This window comes from Somniosus microcephalus, chromosome 9, assembly GCF_052327205.1.
Source record: "Somniosus microcephalus isolate GS21.2 chromosome 9, FLI_Smic_1.0, whole genome shotgun sequence".
Classification (NCBI taxonomy): Eukaryota; Metazoa; Chordata; class Chondrichthyes; order Squaliformes; family Somniosidae; genus Somniosus; species Somniosus microcephalus.
This window is the reverse complement of record NC_140995.1, coordinates 228,506,883-228,522,208: the sequence shown is the minus strand read 5'-3', so window position 1 is coordinate 228,522,208 and position 15,326 is coordinate 228,506,883.

The window sequence follows — 15,326 nt, the reverse complement described above, 5'->3', positions numbered from 1 at the left end:
AAAGAAGTGTAAATTACCTTTTCTTACCTTTTCAACCTTCCTTCCTTTAGGTACCGGGAATCCCTCATCTCACTGGCACAGAAAGCAGAATGGCTGCGAACTGTCAAAAGTGACAGCCTGCAGCTTTCTGTGCTGGTGAGATTTCTAACTGAGTCTGTGTGGATGAAATTTCAGTCTGTGATGTCACCTGTTGCCGGGTGGCCCTTAATTGGCCTGCTGAGCCCGCTTGGCCGCATCTCGATGGAGGCGGGACTACAACCCCGAAAGTTGTAGTCCCGCCTCCTTCCCGACTTCTGAATGAAAATCACCCCCTTCGAGTCACACACCTTCCCTTCGTGCGCCACTGCAATTGCCGCTCCCTTGTTCCCACCTTTCCCTCGTTCAAGGGATATGCTTCGTGCCACTAAAGAGGAGCTGAAGGTAATTATAACATGTGCCACACACCCTCGCCTGAAGGGCAAATAATATTATTTCTGCATGTTCCTTTATAATACTGAGGAGTGTTGCACAGATGCCACATCACCACAAGTGAATAGGTTTTGTATTTAAAAGTTCTCACACTCCCCAGAACATCAGTGAGCATGCTAACGTACACACACAAGAGCATGTCTTTCTATTGGTTTCAAGTTCTCTCTGAACTAAAGAGCAGATCTGTTTTGTGTGTGTGTGGTGCTGGAATACTCGTAGCTGCATGATCTAACTTATTCCATTCTAAGACTCACTCACCGATCACACAAAGGGCAGTGAAAATCCAGAACTCTCTCCCACAAAGAGCAATTGAGGTTGGGGGTTAACTGAAAATGTAAAAACTGAGATTGATAGATTTTTGTTAGGCAAGGGTATTAAGGGTTGGGGAAAGAAGGCGGGTTGATAGAGTTAGGATCTAGATCAGCTATGATCTCATTGAATGGCGGAACAGGCTCAAGGGGCTGAATGGCCTCCTCCTGTTCCTATGTTCCTATTTATCCTTACATGGAACCATGGGGCCAGATTCACTGCTTCTCAGTGAGGTAAAGGAAAAAGCACAAACTTGTATTTCTAAAGTGCCTTTCACATCCTCAGGACGTCCCAAAGCGCTTTATAGCCGATTAAGTACTTTTGAGGTGTAGTCACTGTTGTAATATAGGGAAATGCGATAATTTGCGCACAGCAAGCTCCCACAAACAGCAATTGATAATGACCAGATAATCTGTTTTAGTGATGTTGGTTGAGGGATAAATATTGGGCGGGACACCTTACTTACTCCAACCTCAGCAGGGTTCACTGCTTATCCTTTGACCTCTGGGACTGGGATTGAATTCGAAGCTAACTTACAGGTGAAAGTCTCCTGTCGTTGCTGGCTGTGGGGGTGCTTGGTAAAATGGGTTTAGGGACAGTCCCAAGCCTGAACTCAGTGGGCAAAGATCTTCTGTGCAAAACTGTCAGCGTTAGTTATGCTAAACATTTATAAATCACTGGTTAGGCCCCAGCTGGAGCACTGTTTCCAGTTCAGGGCACCACACTTCAGGGCATGGCAAGGCCTTGGAGAGGGTGCAGAGGAGATTTACTAGAATGGTACAACAACGCCAACAAGTTGCATTTATATTGAACCTTCAACATAGTAAAATGTCCCAAGCAATGTTCCCCCAATTTTTGTTTGGTTGTGCGGCCCCTTTAAGGGCTTCATGGCCAATTCACAGTTTCATACATGTGCGAAATTTAACATGGGAAAAGCCAGTCCCGGGCTGCACGGGACTGGCAGAGAGCTGTGCAGCCACGTGGCTGCCCAGCTTAGAACACAGGAACATAGGACCAGGAGGAGGCCATTCAGCCCCTCGAGCCTGTTCCGCCATTCAATGAGATCATGGCTGATCTGCGACCAAACTCCATATACGTCAGTAACAGTAGCATAGTGACTATGATCCCGAGGCCTGGACTAATGATCTGGAGATGTGAGTTCATAATCCCACCATGCCAGCTAGGGAATTTAAATTCAGTTAATTAAATAAATCTGGAATGAAAAGCTAGTATCAGTAATGGTGACCATGAATCTACCGGATTGTCGTAAAATCCCATCTGGTTCACTAATGTCCTTTAGGGAAGGAAATCTGCCGTCCTTACCTGGTCTGGCCTATATGTGACGCCAGACCCACAGCAATGTGGTTGACCCTTAACTGCCCTCTGAAATGGTCCAGCAAGTCACTCAGTTGTAACAAACCGCTATGAAAAACAATAAGAATTTTAAAAATGGACGGACCACCCGGCATCGACCTCGGCACCGGCTACGGGCACGGCAACAGCACAGCCAGCCCAGTCAGCCCTGCAAAGTCCTCCTCGCCAACATCTGGGGATTGTGCCAACATTGGGAGAGCTGTCCACACAGACTAGTCAAGCAGCAGCCTGACATAGTCATACTCACAGAATCTTACCTTTCAGCCAATGTCCCAAACTCCTCCATCACCGGAGGTGGCGGCACAGTGGTATACAGTCGGGAAGGAGTGGCCCTGGGAGTTGTCAACATTGACTCCGGACCCCATGAAGGAACAAAGGGCCGCAACAGAATCCACAGCCCATCTGGCCAATGCCTAAATCTAATGGGGATGAAATTCATCTTGGTCAGCAGCACAAAACTGGCGCTAGCGAATTGGCAGCCCGTTTTACACTCTGCCCTAATTTCTTTTCCAATCATTGATATATATGGTGTAAAGCTCAGGCCCAGCACAGACCCCTGAGGAACACCACTTGTCACATGCTGTCAGTCAGAGTACATTCCCTTTAACCCTGCTCTCCGTCTCCTGCCTCCCAACCAATTACCGACCCCCGTCACAAGGCTACCTCCAACTGCGCGTGCTTTTACTTTTTGCTAGTAATCAGGAAGTTCAAAGTTTACCATTTCTCCGTTACTCTCCCTGATGAGCACAAATAAGAACAAACAGAAATAATCGAGCTCGAAACAGTGAGGTGGAATCGGTCACAGTAAGTTCCTGTGTGACAGGGTACAACTTGTTCCAGGGATGGTGGACATATACAAAATGTTCCCTTTTCAAGCACCCGGTGTTAACTTCAAGCACTCTCAGGTCAGGTGAAGTGCAATAGCGACTTTCGTTTATATAGCGCCTTTAAAGTAGGCGCTTCACAGGAGCGTAATCAGACAAAAATCGACACCGAGCCAAAGAAGGAAACGTTACGACAGGTGACCAAAAGCTGAGTTGAAGAGTTAGGTTTTAAATTGCATCATAAAGGCGAGAGAGGTGGAGAAGTTTAAGGAGGGAATTCCAGAGCTTGGTGCCCAGGCAGTGTAAGCGGTTTTTGATCCTAGCCCAATTGCTAGACGGACGGTTCGAATCGCCCCCGCCTTACGAAAGTTCTATACCCAGGAATTATTATTCAGAGTGTAAATGGAATAAGTCACGGACAAGAATGTTTCGGTGAAAAATCAAACTTATATTTATTTGGTCTAACATACACTGGCTAAAACATGCACTACTAAACAAAATCACTGTCTCTGTGGAGAATAAGATCCAGGTTACAAAAAACATACATACAGTACACAACTGGGGACTATAACAAGCAGTAATTCCCTTGTTGCTATGGTGAACTCTAGCTCCACCTCTACCAACGAATTACCCAGGCGCATAAGCCCCTTCGCCTGGCTGAACCCAATGAAGCTTCTACCCCGGAATAGCCCAAAAACTTCACTTCTGAGAAAAACTCTGAGCCCTTACAGCTCACCCAGCTCGCCTGGGATATCGGGTTACTGGCTTGGGACACTCGAGGCCATGCTTACCACCACACACAGTCAGTCTCGATCGCTCCGCTCAGTGGCTTCTTCCTCTGGTACTTCTTGTTAGGTCGATCTTGGTGGAGCGAAAGAGCGAGAGAAAGAATGGTGGAAAAGGATCTATCTTTATAGGAGTCTGGCTACCCCTAGCTTTCCCAATGTGATGAAATAACTCTGTGTTCTGGATTGTCTGTTGTTGTACTTGTTAATGTCTGTAAATGTTTTACAGGTGTAACCACTAATGTTCCTCCCTAGCTCCGCCTTTATGGATCCTCCTGATTGGTGTGAGTCTTATTTATAAGAGCTGGGTTTTACTAATAAGGGCTGGGTCGGTGATGAATGATGGTTGCCCTGTGTTAACTTGATGCCAAGATTCTTACTTAATAAAAGCCTTTAGTTTTAAGTTGTAACCTCATGGATTCAGGCAGTTATTTGGCACATCACCCGCCAATCTTTAAAATCCTTTTGTTTCTAAGCACTCTGGTGCTTAATCAGTGATGGGTCATCATCGGACCCAGGAGTATTCCGTGATTGGACTAATGGCCCTAAGTCTGGGACCTATCTTCGGTCTTTGTGTTGGGAAAAACTGGCTCCCCTTTGGCTGGCTAGGCTAGTGGGTTCATTGTTCTGCTTCTCTCCTGAGATGGAGGTGAGAAGTGCTTTTACATATTAGAGTGGCTTTCTAATAGGTTCAAGTTCAACAGGTGCCTCAGGGTCCTCAGCCCCTTCATCAATGGCCCCCTTCCTTTTCCCAGGACTGTCGGGTGAACCCATACATTCTGGATGACTGACAGTTCTTTTGTTACAGCCAACTGCCATGCGTTCTCTGGAGTTTTAACAAACCAGTCCCCCACGCATCTGCACAGGGCGATCCCACCACAGGGAAAACATCCTCAGAAAAATTCCATAAAGTCCACAAAAATATTCTCGACTGAGTCCATTCTTCAAACAGAGACTTTGCGATCTCTTCAGCAGCTGAAGGCACGGCCGCCAATCATGGTGTGAAGGAAGTGGAGAATGTGCAAGAGGCCAGAATTGGAGGAGCACAGTGATTTCAGAGGGTTTTAGGGTGCAGAGGAGATTTAATAGAAGGATAGTGGTTAGCACTGTTGCCTCACAGCGCCAGGGACCCGGGTTCAAATCCGGCCTCGGGTGACTGTCTGTGTGGAGTTTGCACATTCTCCCCGTGTTTGCGTGGGTTTCCTCCGGGTGCTCCGGTTTCCTCCCACAGTCCAAAGATGTGCGGGTTAGGTTGATTGGCTATGATAAATTGACCCTTAGTGTTAGGGGGATTAAATACATGGGGTTACGGGGATAGGGTGGGATATGTGTTGGTGCAGGCTCGATGGGCCGAAATGGCCTCTATCTGCATTGTGGGGTTTCTGTGATTTCTGTGATACTAGAGATAAGGCACTCCAGTTATGTGGAGTGACTGGAGAAGCTGAGATTGTTCTCTTTAGCGCAGAGAAGGTTAAGGTGAGATTTATTTGAGGTGTTCAAAATTCTGAGGGGTTTTGATAAAGTAGATAGGGAGAAACTGTTTCCAGTGGCAAGAGCTTTGATACCCAGAGGACACAGATTTAAGATAATTGATCAAAGAACGAGGGGGAAATGAGGAGACATTTTTTACGCAGCGAGTTGTTACGGTCTGGAATGCACTGCCCAAAAGGGCAATGGAAACAGATTCAACAGTAACTTTCAAAAGGGAATTGGATAAATACTTGAAAAGGAAAATTTTGCAGGGCTATGAGGAAAGAGCAGGGGAGCGGGACTAATTGGAGAGCTCTGTCAAAGGGCCGACACAGGCACGATGGGCCAAAATTCTGTGCTGTAAAATTCTATGATTCTGTGATTCCAGTGCCAACCTCACTCAGAAAGGTTTCCAAGGATGGCTGGTGTGGGGCAATTGAAATGTCAGAATGATGCGGTACAAGGTGTTCTGACATCCATGTTACAGCGTAAGGTTGGGCCTTTCTGCAGGCCTCTTCTTCCTCCTCCTCCTCCTCCTCTCTCTCTGCACTCATCTGCTCCCAGAACTGCATATTTCATGTATGATAATGACTGAGAAAGATAATGAATCATCAGATCTTCATACGTCAGTTGGTGTTTTCCCAGACTTCCCAAGAGGCACAAAGGTTACTCAAGGCCGGCGCTGAGTCAGCTGACCTCAGCAGGGTGGCCTTTGGGATATTACAGTTGGCCACCTCACTACCTCTGTGTTCAACAACGGAAAATCAGCTAGGATTTCCATTGTGATCCTTGCTGGAAAACGAGTCTGTTGGGTAACAACAGCTCAGCTGCTATGCCCACATGGTTGAATATCCCATTGAGATTCACTCTCAAAGCTGGCATTTGAATCATAGCCATTTGGATGAGTGGCTGGTGCCCGTAAAACCTCAGACCTCAGTGACGGGTCAACGGCTTCAGGACTGAAGGATGGGTTCGAAAAAAATTGTCAGTAATATTTTTTTTACAAGGAATCTTTTCACGTATAACTTTAAGCTTTACGCAAGGCCATGGATGGCATGGATAAGATGGGAATTGTTTAAGAAAGAAAGAAAGAAAGAAAGAAAAACAAGAAAGAAAAAAAGAAAAACAAGAAAGAAAGACAAACTTGGATTTATATGGCACTTTATCGTGTCCCTCAGAAACATCCCACACTGGTTGATGTATAGGAACAGTTTTGATGGATTTGTGTTCCCGGCTCGGAGTTTCACATGCCAGGAGTGCATGCGGAGAATTCCCTCCACGGTGGCCAGCCTGCCCTGAACAATTTGCCATCCATTATGAACATATTAGGGTCAAACTGTTAAGGTTGAAGGCTTCCCTCCACCTCCCAAGGGGGCTATCGTGTTGCCCGCATGTTAAGTGCCACCCACATGGAGGGAAACCTTTCTTGTCCCTCTGTGGCGGTGACCTGGCTGATTTTACAAGAGAGCAAAGGGCAGGTGGTTTCTTACTGACGAGGTGTTTCTTTGAAAGATAAGACCGCTGCCCGAGCTAGATCAGTAAACCAAGACAAGCTCTCTGGAATTTTTTGCTCTATCATCTCAAACTTTCCTGTGCCTCTGTTTTGTCAGAACTACAATGGTGATTCTTCTTATGAACTCTCCTCTCTTGTTCCTCCGAAGCTCCAAATACACCCTTCCTTCCTATTTCCTGCACTTTCCCCATGTCCTTTAACAGTTTTCCTCGTCAACTATTTATCTAATTTCCTTTTAACTGTCATGGAATGCCTCACGACTTTGTCTCACTCTCTCTCTGTATATAAATACACAACCTCCGACTACTTTTTCAGGCTCTACAGCAGCCTAACCGCTGAAGAAGCCTGCAGGTAATTAGTCAGGATGCTGCCTGACCTGCTGAGTGTTTCCAACATTTTCTGTTTTTATTTCAGCTTTCCAGCCTCCTCATTACAGGAAACTTTCGATTAACCGGCCCCTAAATAACTGGAAATGTCGGTTAACCGGCAAAATTCAGGAGTCGGTTTCAGCTAACTTTTATAACTTTTATTACTTGCACAGCAACAAATTGAGGAAGGCAAGGGTTTGGCTGCAGCTGTTGCTAAGCTACGGGGACGCTTGCAACTTGTGGACGTTCTTCTGAAGCTGCAACAGGGTTTGTTGCTTCATACGGAGCTCTAAGGTCCGTATCTTTCACTATAGCGTTCGGTTATCCGGAATTGTTGCTGAACCAGCACCAAGTCGGTCCCGTCCATGCCGGATACCAGAAAGTTTCCTGTATTTTGCTTAAGTATTTCTTTTTTTAACTTATCTTAATTTGGAGCCGGCAGCTGCAAAAGGGCTTCTGAGTTAAAACTGAAGCCTCCGCCGGCCTACACGCGCCTCGCTCCCTATCCAGACTCATCTGTGGGCCTCAGCCGGCATCTGTGCCACCCTCAATTGTTCAGGTCTTGATCGGCGAGCTGTAATTATGATGATGAGAAAGGTCGAAGGCTTCCCTCCACCTCCCAAGGGGGTTTTCATATTGCCCGCATGTTAAGTGTAGGAAACGCTGCAGCCAATTTGTGCACAACAAGATCCCACAAACAGAAATCTGATCATGACCAGATAATCTGTTTTTTAGTAATATTTTACAGCACATTAACAGAAACTTTACATGAACATTGGCTCAAACACACAAGTGCCTACCCTTGTGTGTTGTTTGTTGGTATGATTACACTAGGATGCGGGTGAATGTGAGGGGTGGCTAGTGAGATGGGGAAGTGATAATGTAGATAGAGAGAGAGGGATGGGTGGAGGTGCAAGGTAAGTTGATGTGAGTAAGGATGTGCAGGAGTAGGGCAGGGAAGGCAGAGTGATGAGGATGTGATGAGAGGCACAGCAAGATGAGGTTGAGTGTGGCTTTGCAGTAACGTTCCGTGATCTACTGAGATCATTGAAAGGTTTGCGCCACTGCAGCCTGGTCCTCCTGGCAACATCCCTGCTTGTGTCCTCCTGTGCAATGGGCAACCAGGCTGAGTTGGTGTCCTGGGGAGGTCTCTTCCGCCCATGGGAAGGGAAGGGAAGAGGACCTCCCTGCCTGCTGTGGCTCCCTCCATAGGCATATGGAGGGAGTCATGGGAGAACCTGGGTGCAGCCGTCACCTCTGTGCAGTGCTTGTCAGTGTTTGCAGCACCTCAATGCTGTAGGACACCGACAGCACAAATGTCAAACTAAATTTGGGCATGGTCTCATTAAGGAAACCGGTTGATGACGCATCATAAATGACATCATCAGACCCGCTTCCTCAATGCGGCAAACTCGCTAGGCGGGCTTAAAAGCCCAATCATCGGAAAGTCATTTCAGAGGCTGGGATGGAGCCAGCAGTGGGGCCGAGACCCGCCACCGACATCGCCCGCCACGGACCCACCGAGGTAGGGTAAATCGCGGCCTTGATTTCCCCCCCTCAGTCTGTTACCCATTGCCCCCTGAGACCACCGATAGGTGTTGGCGTACGGTTCCAAAGGCACAGGGGGCGCTCCGGTGCCAGGGCTGAATGGCCGTTCTTCGTGTGTCTGAGGCACGGCAGTGAACGTCGGCGGGCTGCTCAACTGTGACAGGTGTCGCAGCTGCGCCTGACCCTTAGCCCGCGTCTGGTGTCCACGCGCATGAACCTGCCAGCTGTAGGGAGGCTTTAAAGGCAGAGTCTGGCCTACGTCCAGCCCAAGCCATAGGGTGGAGTTTGACTTGGATACGTTCCTGGGCTTTCCTGGGCTTAGCTTTGTTCAATATTGCCAAAAAAATCTCCACAAAAATATAAGAGGGAGAAAACGCTAACCTTTAAACTAGCACAGATCTGGAAACACATGGCATTCCTGGTTTGCCATCTCACGTTCGGGTTGCCAACTCTGATTAATCATATTCTTGGCAGTTTCATCACATGACCACCCACCTCCAACCAACCCGCTCCAGTCTAACAGCCTTTTCCCCATCTTCAATATTTTTATAACTAATAAACTAACCTGTGAAAAGAAAATGAAAAAAACAACACACCATTTATTGAACCCCCCTATGATTTATTCCCCCTACCACCCCACCCCCCAGGAGTTTACTGTCAGCAGTGTCCAGGAGATGAGACTTCACTTCCTGGAGACTCCAGGGCAATCCTGGAGGGTTGGCGATCCTATCCCACATTGCATTGCTGTTTTTGGTGTGTGACTCGGTGATGCGCTGGAGCCAGGTGTGACGACATAGAATCAGTCCCACCTTGAACCAAAAAAACCCCCCAAAAAACACCCTGGCTTGGACAGGGAGGCTTTCACAATGCTACACTGAGAAATACGTAGAGGAACAGGTTTATAGAAGGCTGCCTTAGCCTGCAGTCTTGTTTAGACATCGATCCCATTGACCCAGATTTGCATAACATTGATGTAGCCAGACTAGAGGAAGTGATTCTGTCCTCTCTTGTGGCGGAAATGAATGCAGCCCCAGTGATCTTGATATCACAGCCTACGTCAACCTCGGTGCTTGCTGCGTGCTAATCACTCTTTGCCAGGCTCTGAGCTCACACAGGCCTCATTCTTTTCTACTTCATTTTCATCAATAGTGAGCCAGGAAGTCAGTTTTGTCAATGAGTTAGTCATGAGAGAGAGGGAGAGCCAGCCCATGACTCATCTGTCTCAATTTATGGAATGATACAGCTCAGAAGGAGGCCATTTGGCCCACCGTGCCTGGGCTGACTCTTTGAAAGAGCTAACCAATTAGTCCCACTCAACTGCTCGTTCCCTATAGCCCTGTAAAAAAAATGTCCTTTTCAAGTATTTATCCAATTCTCTTTTAAAAGTTACAATTGATTTTGCTTCCACCACCCTTTCAGGCAATGCATTCCAGATCACAACAATTCTCTGAGTAAAAAAATTCTCATCTTCCCTCTGTTTTGGCAGTTATTTTAAATCCGTGTCCCCTGGTTACTGACCCTCCTGCCAGTGGAAACAGTTTTTCCCTATCTACTCTATCAAAACCCTTCATAATTTTGATCACTGCTATCAAATCTCCCCTTAACTTTCTCTGCCCTATGGAGAACAACCCCAGCTTCTCCAGTCTCTCCTCATGACTGAAGTACCGCATCCCTTGTACCATTCTGGTAAATCTCCTCTGCACCCTCTCCAAGGCCTTGACATCCTTCCTAGAGTGTGGTGCCCAGAATTGGAACTTTTGGTTGAGGGATAAATATTGGCCAGGACGCTGGGGAGAACGCCCTTACTCTTCTTCGAAATAATGCCATGGGAATCTTTCATGACCACCTGAGAAGGAATACAGGGCCTTAGTTTAATGAGTCATCCGAACGTTAATTGGAAATAGAGGGTAAAGTCACTGATCCTTTGGAGAATGGCTTGGAGATAAGGCTACAATCTTGTAGCACAAGTGCTCCCCATGAACTGGTCTCCCAGCTGTCAGTGCGTGCTTGGTGAATTTACCCAGAAGGTAGTAATCTCACTCAGTGGATCTGCAAGGTGGCTGTCATGGGAAATGGAAAAATGCAGCATTAATTCACTGCGTGAAGCCAGCTGAGATATTTCTACAGCATCAAAAGGCATTGTATAAATGCACGTACTTTATTTTCTTTCAACACGAATGTCCTTCTAAGGTTGGGACTGAGTGAGGCACGTTACTGGGCGGAGTAGAGGCAGCTTTACTCTGCATGTAACCCCTTCCTATTTCTGTAACCTCCTCCAGTTCGACAACCCTCCAAGAAATCTGCGTTCCTCCAGCTCTTCTGCATCCTTCACTTCCTTCACGCCATGATTGGCGGCCGTGCCTTCAGCAGCCTAGATCCTAAGCCTTTCCACCTCGCTCTCCTCCTTTCAGAGACTCTTGAGACCTAACTCTTTAACCAAGCTTTTGGCCACCTGTCCTAGCGTCTCCTTCTTTAGCTCGGTGTTGATTTTTGTCTGATTACTCTGCCGTGAAGTGTCTACGCTAAAGGTGCTATATAAACACAAGCTGTTGCGCTACACCTGACCTGGGATGGCTTAAAGTTGACACCGGGTACTTGAAAAGGGAAAGTGTTCCATTCCTCAGGGCTAAATTCTGTGCCTAGCGCATGCTCCGCTTGATGTTGGGATGCTTGATGATGACACTGGGAGCAGGCCATGAAAAAGCTTTTCATTCCCAATCACTCTCAACCCAAGCAGCACAAAATTCGCAGAGGATGAAACCCTCTTTGCCAATGCACGGTAACCAGAACCATTCCCCGTGATAGGACTTCCATAGGGGGACCTGCCCACTTTCCTTTACGGTAGTGCAACTGTAGTGTATGTAACCTGTACCACCTTAAGAGGATACCTTAAGGTGATGGACTACTTTCTGTTGGCTCCTGTACATTGTAGTACCGGTGGTGACCACACCAGTATATAAACCCTGTGGAGCAAAGTGTATTTCAGTTCAGCCCTGACCCTGAGTTACTAAAGACCTGTTTAAGTATTCTGTAGTCTGTGTCCAGTTATTCAGCATAACTACATTTGAAAGCACAGACTCAACAGTGGCGACGAGTCTGATCGTACCTAGCGGCAGTTTTGTATCCAAGGAAGCTTCGTCCTCAGAACAGGCGTCGAAAAGGGGCATCCGCCCTCAACATCCTGCTGAGCACTGCATCGCACGGGAGGCCATCGGGAACCCGGGTTGGTTTGCTGGCCACGAAGTCCACCATCAGCAACAGGCAGTGATCATCCCTTCTACCACAGCGGCGGGTAAGCCCGATCGAGTGGCACAGAGGGGAAGTCGGCCGAGTTGTCAGTGGGAGAAGGGGAGGGAAAACGAAGAAAAGGGCGGAGAACACGACCGCAGCCAGTGTCAGGGGCCGGACTGCAATCGGGGCAGAGACGCGCAGCAGCCAGAAAAGCGTTGATGTCCACAAGGACCGCGGTAGCGGCGGGGAACAAGAGCAGCAGCGTCGGGGGAAATAAAGGACCGCTGGGAGGCGAGAACGGCAACAGCGCGGTAATCGCCATTTTTAGTCGGCGGGGGAAGAAGACAAGCGCGGGAAAAGCCGCCAAGCGCGGGAAGCCACCATTTTGAAAAATAAAATATAATAATAATCATCATCCGAAGGAAAGGAAACTCAACAAGGCTGCCAAAAACGGGTAACATCACTGCTTTTGATAGCGATGTGGAAGATTGGGCCACTTATGTGGAATGCGTTGAAGTTTACTGTACAGCGAATGAGGTACCGGTGGATAAGAAAGCACTAACCCTATTAAACTCGATGGGTGCGAAGACGTACGGGTTATTAAGGCACCTTGTAACACCAGATAAACCGGTAGGAAAGAGTTTCGCGGATATTGTTACTATCCCGCAAGAGCATTTAAACCCCACGCCGCTGCTGATAGCGGAACGATTTAAATTTTACAAAAGAATTCAACTTAAAGAGGAAAGCAACGCTGAATTCTTAATCGAACTGCGCAAGTTATCAAAGTACTGTCAGTTCGGTACAGGACTAGCAGACGCTCTGAGAGATAAGTTTGTGTGTGGGCTACTAAGGGAAGGAACCCAGAAGCGACTGCTAGAGGAAAAGGATCTTATGCTGGAAAAAGCTTTCAGCATTGCAGCATCGCACGAGGCAGCAGCACGAGGCGCTGCAGAGATACAGCAAAGGCCATTGGAATTCAGCACCAATGAAATGGCATTGGGCGCAGTAAAGTGCTATCGTTGCGGAAGGACAACGCATGACCAGAACCAGTGCTGGTTCAAAGATAAAGAATGCAGGCAATGTGGCAAACTTGGTCACATAGCGAGAGTATGCCAGTCAGGAAAGAAGACCAGCAGCAAAAAGTCGCCGCAGGAGAAGTACAAAAAAGTACACAAGGTGACAGAGAACAGTTCGGATGAACAGAAGACGGATTCAGACTCCAGCAGTAAGGAACTGGGTTGTCTAAAAATACATAATGTGGGTAACACAGCAGACCAGCAAACTATCTGGGTCATGCTTCGGATAGCAGGAGTTTAAGTGAAGATGGAATTGGACACTGGATCGGCATTGACGGTCATGAATAAGCAAGATTACAAAAGGTTATTCTCACACATTCCCCTGAGGGATACGGAGATTGTATTGAAAACATACACGGGGCAAAGGGTATACCCCATCGTAAAGATAAAGGTAAAGGTGGTCTACAAGGGTAAAGAAAGCCAGGAAATGGACTTGTATGTGTTACCTGAGGGAGGTCCGCCACTACTGGGATGGGAATGGATCCGGAGAATAAATGTGGACTGGCATTCCTTACAAGCACTAACTGTAGATTCCTGTAAAGAGGACGACGTCAAACCTAAACAACTGTCCAAAATACTGGACGATGCTAAGGAGGTGTTCCAACAGGGACTGGGAACACTGAAAGGAATTACGGCAAACATCAAGGTTGAAGAACATGCAAATCCAAAATTTTTCAAAGCCAGACCGGTACCTTATGCGATACGACCTGCTGTGGAAGCAGAGCTGGAAGGGCTAGAACGTTCAGGAGTACTGTCAAAGGTGGACTGGAGCGAATGGGCCACACCCATTGTTCCCGTCATGAAGCGTTCGTTGAGCAACAAGCCGGGGGAACCTGGGAAGGTTCGCATCTGTGGCGATTTCAAGATCACTGTTAATCCGGTTCTTCACACGGTGCAATATCCGCTTCCGCGGATTGAGGATATCTTCGCTTCGCTGTCTGGCGGGAAACACTTCACCAAGATAGACCTGGTGCAGGCGTACCTGCAGATGGAAGTTGATGAAGCGTCACGCCAGTATCTCACGATCAACACACATAAGGGCTTATATCGGTATAATAGACTGGTTTTTGGAGTGGCATCGGCTCCAGCGATTTGGCAAAGGGCCATGGAGCAGGTATTGCAGGGAATTCCAGGCACACAATGCTACCTGGACGACATTCTGATTACAGGAGATGATGATAAGGAACACCTTGCGAATTTGGAGCAGGTGCTCACCAGATTGAAAGAATATGGACTCAGAGTTAATCACCAGAAACGTGAGTTCTTTCAGAAGCAAATCTCGTACTGCGGCCAGGTCATTGACCAGGAGGGGCTTCATAAGTCACCTGACAAGATCGAAGCTGTTGTGAAAGCTCCCGCTCCGGAAAATGTATCCCAGTTGAGGTCGTTCCTTGGGTTGATTAACTATTACCACAAGTTTCTTCCAAATTTATCCACGGTGTTACACCCGCTGAACGCTCTTTTGCAAATGGGAGTACCATGGAAGTGGAGCGAGGACTGTAAGCGGGCTTTTCAAAAAAGCAAGGCACTGATCACCTCTAAGGAAGTGTTGGCTCACTTTAACCCAACGCTGCCTATTCGCTTAGCTTGTGATGCTTCTCCATATGGTATCGGGGCAGTGCTCTCACATAAGTTGCCAAATGGCTTGGAAAAGCCAGTCGCGTTCGCATCCAGATCATTGACCTCCGCAGAGCGCAACTATGCTCAGATAGATAGGGAGGCTCTCAGCCTCGTGTGGGGAGTTAAGAAATTGAACCATTACCTGCAAGGCCAAAAGTTTACGCTGCTGACAGATCACCAGCCGTTGGTTTCCATTTTTAACCCTAAGAAGGGTGTTCCGGTTATGACGGCGCAGAGGCTTCAGAGATGGTCCCTTTTCCTACGGGCACATCAATATGATATCGAATTCAAAGGTACAAAGCAACATGGTAATGCTGATGGGCTGTCGCACCTGCCACTACCTACAGCGGAAGAGGCACTGGCAGTTGACCCTGTCGAGATATTTCACTCAACCATCATCGAATGCTTACCAGTCACCAATGCGAGTATTGAGAGAGAGACCCGAAACGACCCGACACTGTCTCGGGTCTACGATTTGACAGTGAAGGGATGGCCAGCACATGGCGAACCACTGTTACCTGCATTCTCAGCCAGACGAGAACAGCTGTCCGTCTGTCAAGGAACATTGATGTATGGAACAAGGGTGATTATTCCTCCTAAATTAAGGGAGAGAGTTCTGAAGGAACTGCATGAAGGTCATCTGGGGGGAGTCAAGATGAAAAGCCTTGCTAGGGCTTATGTGTGGTGGCCAGGTATCGACAAACAAATAGAGGATCTGACTAAAAGCTGATCAGGGTGCC